An 8,880-nucleotide genomic window follows, 5' to 3' on the forward strand; every position below is an offset into this window, starting at 1 on the left:
ATTAATTCCTCCTTTGATTTGGTTGGCTGGTAGTTGGTGGGGCTTATAGAGTACCAGTCAAAAGTTTGGACACACCTTCTCATTCAGTGGTTTTTGTTTCTTTTTTTATCATTTTCTACATTGTGCATCAATACTAAAGTTATCAAAACTAAAAGAGAAGACATGGAATTATGTAGTAAACAAACGTGTTAAACAAACCAGAATATGATTTATATTCTAGATTCTGACATTCTCTCAATCAGATTCATGAGGTCTCTTGGTATGGTTTTCAATTAACAGCCATGATAAGAGTTAATTTGTGGAATTTATTGCCTTCTTAATGTGTTTGAGACCATCAGTTGTGTTGTGCAGAGCTAGGGTTGCTACACAGTTAAATACAGTGAATAGCCCTATTTGACTACTGTTCTAATCCATATTATGGCAGGAACCACTCAGCTAAGTAAAGAGAAACGACAGTCCATCGTTATTTTAAGACATTAAGGTCAGTCAATCCGGAAAATATCAAGAACTCTGAATGTAATCTCAAGTGCAGTCGCAAACACCATCAAACCCATGATGAAACTGGCTCTCAGGAGGACCGCCCCAGGAAAGGAAGACCAAGAGTTACCTCTGCCGCAGCTGATTCTAAGTTCATTCGAGTTACCAGCCTCATAGAACGCAAATTAACGGCATCTCAGATTAGAGCCCACATAAATGCTTCACAGAGTTCAAGTAGCAGACACATCTCAACATCAACTGTTCAGGGGAGACTGCATGAATCAGGCCTTCATGGTCATATATGGTGAATATCTAATTGTGAACTCCCAGGAAATACTCAGTACCTAGTCATTAAGTAATGAGCCACCAGTAAGTAACTACTCTGTAGGGAGGGAGTCACCAGTAGTTGCGTTGTGCCCTTTGTGAGGGAAGACCGGATCCTGTGGATGTTGTAGAGGGCAAATCTGCAGGATCGGGCCACAGCAGTGATGTTAGGGGAGCAGGACAGTCCATCGTCGAGGATAACACCCAGGTTATCCGCAGTTGATGAAGGGCGATACTGTGATGTCCTTGACAGTGACAGGTAGGTTCACGTGAAGGCAGTCTTTCCCCAGGATGCAGAGGAGTTCAGTTTTACAAAGGTTGAGCTTAAGGTGATGTGCAGCTGTCCAAGCGGAGATGTCTGCCATTCCGAGAGATGCGTTGCAACAATGGTATTGGAAGATGGGGTAAAAGAGAGGAATAGTTGGGTGTCACCTGCATAACAGTGGTAAGAGAATCCATGTGATATGATTTCAGAGCCTAGTGATCTAGTGTATAGTGAAAACAGAAGTGGTCCTAATACTGAGCCTTGAGGGACACCAGATTCCAGAGAGCAGGGATGGACAATGAGCCATTCCATTTGACTTGAAAGGTGCGATTTGTCAGGTATGACGTGAACCAGGTTAGAGCAGAGTCAGTGATGCCAAGTGCAGTCAGAGTAGCAGGATTTGGTTGTTGACTGTGTCAAACGTAGAAGATAAGTCAAGGAGAATGAGGACAGATGAGCGGGACGAGGCTTTGGTAGCAAAGAGTGACTCAGTCACTGTGAGGAGGGACGTATCAGTGGAGTGAGCAGTCCTGAAGCCTGACTGATTAGGGTAAAGGAGGTCATTTTGGAAAGATAGAAGGACAGTTGGTTGTAGATGGCACGTTGCTGGGTTTTTCGAGAGGAATGAAAGAAGACATACAGGTCTGTAGTTTTGGATGTCCGCTGAGTCTAGGGTGGGTTTCTTTAGGAGTGGCTTTACTGTAGCTGTCTTAAAAGGAGCTGCAATAAGGCCTGAAGGGGAGGAGTTGATCAGGGTGGTGAAGAATGGCAGGATGTCGTGTGAGATGTTAAAGATGAGGGGGGAGGGAATCCAGTCAAGTGAACAGGTGGTGGCACAGTTAAATGTCACTAGTGTGAGAACATCTTCAGAGGAGAGAGGGCTGAAGCAGGTAGGGCTATCAGAGGTGAGGGTTGGGGGAGGTGCTTTCTGGATGGGCATAGGAGTCAATGAGAAGCTGATGTCTTTTACTTTCTTGATAAAGTGAGTTGCAAAGTAATCAGCGGTGACAAAGGAAGGGGGAGGGGTAGGAGGGATGAGGAGAGACAGACAGCCTGGGGTGATCGTTCCAGTCGGGAGGTGAGGGGGCAGATAGCGTCTAAAGAGGAGGAGAGGGAGGATAACGGAGTGGAGGAGGCCTCCTCGGTGGAGATGAGAGAGAATTGATCTGTGGTTGGTAGTGAGTAAAGAACAGTCGAGTAGAGAGCAGAGGGAGAGAGGGATTTCAGGTTGCGGCGGGTGGTGACCGCGTGAGGGTGTAGGGGCGAGGGAGGTGGTGGAAATGACAAAGTGATGGTCAGACACAGTAAGCGGGGTAACAGAGAGTGCCGAGGTATTACAGGCCCTTGTGAAGACAAGGTCAAGTTGGTTCCCTGCCCAGTGGGTGGGTGGAGAGGTGAAGAGTGGGAGCGTGTTTACTTACCTGGACATACCCCTGCCCCCAGATTGTGTTAGGTTGCAGTTACAAATACAAAATCAACATTCGCCTCCTGTTTACTTTCATTCTATGTGTGCCAAGAGTTAACAAACAAATCTAATAGCGAAGCAAATCTGCATCTTCAAATGTAGTGAACTTTTAACCGTGAAGTTTCAGCCACAACCAATAGCAAAGATGTATGTGTGTTGACCCCTCAAAACAGACCACAAACCAGAAAACCATGTTTAGAAAGCCTCAGTTCCTTTACTGTTCACATTCAGCACTGGCAGGGAATTTCATTTGCCTGTATTTGTGACATTCAAGACAAGAGTGCTCTGCTGGCCAAGACCAGAGGATGCCTACTATTTGCAGAAGGACGTTGCATGGGTGATAAAGAGTGCAGTTAAGGGAAGCAAGAAGGTAGTTATGTCAAGAGTGGGTGATGTACGAATTACAGGTGTTTGTATAAGTTTAGGCTGTGTGCCCATTTTACCTTGAAGCATTGTTCCAGTCCCAACTGTTAAATGTGTCTTTACATTAGAAATACAGTAGTACAGCCCCAGGTCTCCTTCCTCAACATCAGTGATCGTCATTGCCAGAGATCGGTTCATCATCTTCACCGAGAAACGTGGCCGAAGCTGAAATCCTGATAAAGGTAGTTTACGGCGGATCAGTTTTTATCTTACGATTAAAAAAAAAAAACTTTCATTGAAATCAAGTACTACCTTGGACTGCCTGTCCCTCTCTGAGGCTGGCAGAGAGAACCACATCGGGGGGGACATCTGGGTTTTGCTTTAACCATGTTGTTTCGTAAAGGTAGGAGATGTTACAGGCCAGAGTGGCTGTTGAACCAAACTTGACAAGTTGGACCTCAACAGCAGTCACAAACGGCATCCAACAACTAGCCGTAGTGATAAATCCTAAAACGCATGAAAGGAAGATCAACTTTACAATTGTATGCTGAGCTCAGTCTTTAAAAATGTCAGATGCAGATTTAATTATCATGAACTCAGATGAAAACAGTCAGTTACAAATCAATTTATTTGCAACATTACATAGCAGGGCTGTCGCTGGTGACACCTGGATCCTTGAAATATCATCATCTCCCACTTGAAATCATCATTTAAATCAGTCAATAGAACATTGCCTTCACACAGTTGGCCCATATGCTCTCTGTTGCCTCTGTGGAGGTCCAACCAGCAACCACCCAGTTTTTAATTTTCAACCTTACCTACAACTATGTTTTCTTCTATTCCAGTTTTTGGTTTGATTAATTAGCATCAAAACAACTTGGTTCCATCATTCATATGCCATGTTTGACACAGAAATCTACTGTATTTTAATTCCATGCCGTAAAATGTTTTGGCATCAAAGATTATGCTCTTGATAGATTGATATATTTATATATATCCCGTCAAACGTTGGAACATCTTTCAAATCGCCTCTTAAAACTTGTAGTTGAATGTTTACTTTCTTGTGTTATAACCTGCTTATTTAAATTAATCATAGCTTTTTGTAGTTTTGATCTCGTTCAATTTGCCCTTTTTCATGATACTTTTTGAGATTATAAACAATCACTGTTATCACATAATCAATGTGGTCTGGATTTGGAAAGCAAGATAAAACAGAGCTGTAATGCTGCCGTCACTATTGTCAGTCAAACGAGTCAAGGTTGCCGCTGTGATCACCACTTGGTGTCTCTCCTCCTGACTGACTCAACCTTCATTTATTATTAAGTAAAAAGCGACATTTCCTCGCCAATGAATCAATTTCACCTCTGCTCATTAATCCGAAATGATACGGTGCATCACTCACCAACAAGAGGCATCATAATCCAGAACAACCCCATCTTTCTCTGTCTTTTTTCCTGTACACATCAGCAGTGACTCTCTGATCTAACAAACCACACGACTTCCTTTTAAACACCTTGTCACAGTTTCCACTGAAAGCCCCCTTTTATATTTCAAATCCGGCTCTTTACTGGTAACAGCTTTTTTTTTGGTGTTGCTATCAGACAAGATTTCCATTTAACTGAGCTCCATGCAGTAGCCTAATAATTACGATCATCTGTTTCTTTTTATATTGTCTTGACTTTTTCATTAATTGCTTTAATGTTGTTTCACTTGTTTCATTCTAAGCTCACTTTTATTCATCTTATCTTTTATGTGAGCATTCACCACCAATTGTTGTTTTGATATTTCTACTGTGTTAGTTTTACACACATACGTAAAGCACTGAACTCTTCTAACTTCAGTTAAAGGTAAATGAAGACTGAATGATTGGATGAAATCTGAATGCTGACTATGTATGCTGACTTCATGGCAAGTAACATTCATGTGAGCAGTGCTGCAAAACCTGTCTCACATCTGCGTTAAAACTGACACATATTTAAAAAAAAAAAAATCATGAAATAAATCATCCTCAACCTCTGTAAGAGCACTCTTGTCAGGTTTACAAAAACGGGACCCAGATGCAGTTTCGCAAACAAAAAGCAATCCTTAATGAAAGCTGACAGTCCTAAATCCAAAATCCAAAATCCAAATAGTAGTGACAAAAGGCTTACAGCAAAGCAGGGGAAATCCAAGAGCAAAAGCAAAACAAAAGTACAAACAAGAAATAACATGAGGAATCGGGAACCGAAAGCAAGTTACACAGAATGGGAAGGTGGGCCAGGGATACACACAGAAAATGCACAACAGGCGAACCAATGAAGAGCACGCGGAAAACACTAGAGGTGCTTTTCACGTCTCTTGGACCGGAAGTTGGTCTTGTCCGCCATCTTGCAGGTCATCCCAATTCTCTTATTCTCAGGAGTGACGAGCGAGGACACACCGGAGCTGCCTTCAGGGAAGTCTTTTACCGGCGGAGACGCCTCCCTCAGTTATTGATTTGGACGCTGCAGCGGATCAGGCTGATCTGATACATCACAACATGACTGGAGTTTCATGCAGAGTGAAGACAGATAACAGTAAATCCAAGAGTGTCACCATCAAGTTTTATATTTAGTTTTTCACCAGTGAGTTAAAATGTGTCAGCCTGACTGCAGGTGAACAAAAGGACCACAAACAGCTTTCTCCATTCATCGGAAAAATGTTTCTTTTCATGAGAAACAAACCACAAAACCAGACTGCAGTGGTTTATCTGAGTTCAGTTCTTGTACCATTCTCAGTTTTACCTCTCATTAGGCATGATTTTCTGTCTGTTAGAGATGGCCAGGACTGCCCTTAGCAAAAAGTAGTATACTTGAAGTTCATTTTATTAAGTATGCTTGAGTACAAGTATAAGTATAGCAAGTATACTATGGACCATGTACTTGTAGCATACTAGAAAGTATACTAATTTAATACTTCTTCGGACTAAATTGGAACATTTTAAGTTTATAAAAGTATACTTTAAGTATACTTTATAAGGACATTTTAAGTTTACAGAAGTACACTTTCAAGTAGACGTCGTCGTTTGGACAAAATGAGCCAAAGGAAACGGAGCAGCATTTGGATGCACTTTTATCCTGTTGAAGACAGTAATGCAAAATGCAATATTTGTCATAAAAATATTTCTTTTAAGTCCGGTTCAACAAATAATTTGCAAAGACACTAGACAACAAAGACAACACCTAACAGTAAAAGTGGCAGAGGTGAGAAGAGAGCCAACTGACTCAGGCAATAGTGACAATGAAGTCTCCATTGACACTGAAAATGCGAGTGCTTCCCCTGCCTCCACATCAGGTAGTGCTTTGTTTTTTAATGTTTATTTGTAAGTGTTAAGGTCATAGTGTTGCATGAATAACAAGTCATGGTAGCTTTACACACATACAAACAATTTGTACAAAGGGTAAATCCAAAATAGTGATGTCACTGTCAAAGCAGAGTGATATGGCGCAACCTTGTCGAATATTTACTATGAATCCAGATCAGACTTTAAAATCTAGTCCACACATGTCAAATGAGGTTATAATCAATATTTCAGAATAATTCAAACTCAGATATTGGTGGGATATCTAATATCAAATCTCACTCCATCATACCTCCCAGTGATTATTTCCAAGATAAAATGAGTCACCACCAGGCTGGCTTCTTAAAACTTAAAAATCAGTCAAATGAGCCAGTTTTTTGAACGGCTCTTTGAAAGGAACGGCTCACCAAGATCCGGCTCCCCTCAAAGAGCCATAAATCCTATTTCTAGTAAGCGCAACTCAATGACTCTACCTTTTCCTGCAGTTACATCAAGATATTGTAAGTATTAGCACTTGTAATGTATCTCTCTAGCAAGACATTCACCATTTATCATCATACATGTCCACTGCTTAACGGACGGGAAGTGTCTCCCAGAAAACACCCCTTCACTCACGGTGCCAACATTTTTATCATCTTTGTTAATTCGACACAATTTAACCACAGAACAAGGATGTGAATTAACCCGCAACCGTCTTTACACATCATCTTATTCACAAACACATTCAGGAACCATAATTACACTAACAACAACAGAATACCCAAGAGTCTTTGCGCCACAGTCCACAGTATACTAAAGTACAAGTATAAGCTTTAGTATTAAAGTATAAGTCTAAGTATTAATGTACTTAGTCTTAGACTATTCTTTATACTTTTCGGTATAAGCCAAGTATACTTCACTATACTTTTCTTAAGTATATAAAATGTAGTATATAAAAAGTACACTTCAAGTATACTGCCTCAGTTTTAGTATAAAATAAGTATACTTGTAGTACACTTGAATAAACTACTTTTTGCTAAGGGTGATCAGCCTCTCGTGTTTAAAAACAGACCATGAAAAGAAGAATGTTTCTGATAAATGGAGAAAGTTTTCTGTACAGATCCAGCAGTTAGAGGGCCTCCAGAGATCAGCCTTTGAAAAAATAAAGCGTTCATCTTTTGCCGTCCACTTCAAAGATATATAAACAGATATAAAGGACAGGATTGGTTATAATGTAGGGCACAGACAGCAGCTGAAATAATGCTCCATAACAGTCTATTTTCCAAGTGTAAGCCTAGACTATATTCACTATAACTTTAATCATGTAAATGTCTGAACTGATCACGCTTTAAACTGCAGACACGTGTTTGTTTTTACCACAGTAGTGATGGATCACAGGTAGGCCAATTCCATGATGACTATAGGCATGTTTGTATGTCTTTAAAGGTCAGGCTGAAAATGAATAAAAATATAGAATATCACCAAAGAAGAAAATAAGAAACATATATATCCTAGAATAATGCCAGCTGAAGCCTCTCAGGTTTTTGAAAGTGGAGTGTGGCTAGCCAGACAACAGGATGCTGCAGTGATCTAGCCCTGCTGTGGCTTGTTCCACACTGAACTGCACCCAGACTGAGCAGTGTAAGTAAACTGTAACAGTAACGAAAACACGTTGGTTCTGCAAATCAAGAAATCTGTTATTTAGTTATTTTTTTATTCAAAAATAAAACAAAATCCCAGAAGCATTTACGCTGTTACTCTTTCTCTCCTGTTGCTTAGCAGGTGGGTGAGCATGCATAGCTAGTTAATTCAATGTGGCATGATGAACGTGAGGACAGCATTACCTTTGAAAATATTGTTGAAATATTCCTGTTAGCTTGAATTTTTGGGTGAAAAGGATAAGAACAACAAGGCAAGTTGTGCCTCGAGGATAAGTGCTCGTCAAAGAGCCAATACGATGAAAGGTGCCTGTACAGTTGGCTACATGCCATCTGGACAATATAACCTACATGCACAACGAGACGCAATTAATGGGAACTCTACTTTTTTTTTCTTCTAATGTGTCACTTTCCTCAGTAGATAACGCAATAACACATAAAAAGGTTACTATTAAGGTCACTATTAGGTCAAAGGATGAGATACCTTGTTTTATTCGCCAAAAAATGAAAGAAACAGTTAACAAAATAAGCAACAAAAATTCTATCATGACAATAAAACAGATGAAACTGACCCAACATATATATGTGTGTATATGTATATATATATATATATACACAATCTCTTGATTAGAAATTGCTTCCCCCCATGACGTGGCAGGCACTTGGTACAGTCTGAGTAGCCACTTCCTGTATTTGACAGTAGGGTGTGCATCTTTCCTCCAGGCCTGAAAAAAAAAGTTACCTTCAAAGTTTAAAACTAAGGGCAAAAAAGGTGTAAGTGTGTTTGCGTGTGACTTGTTATTCTATACACAACCAGGAGCGAAGCAATTGCTATTATAATGCTTCGACTGATGTTTGTAATACTGACATTGCTTTATGAGTGATTTATGATGCAGTCTATTGTTTGCTAACAGTAAAATAACAATTAAACTGGTAATAGAGAACTTTTTTTGCCTCAACTTGTCATTCTGAAGTAAATGCAGATGCAAATGCGCAATGTAATGCCTGTAAAAAAAAAAAGAAAAAAGAA

Source organism: Sparus aurata, chromosome 1, assembly GCF_900880675.1.
Source record: "Sparus aurata chromosome 1, fSpaAur1.1, whole genome shotgun sequence".
Lineage (NCBI taxonomy): Eukaryota > Metazoa > Chordata > Actinopteri > Spariformes > Sparidae > Sparus > Sparus aurata.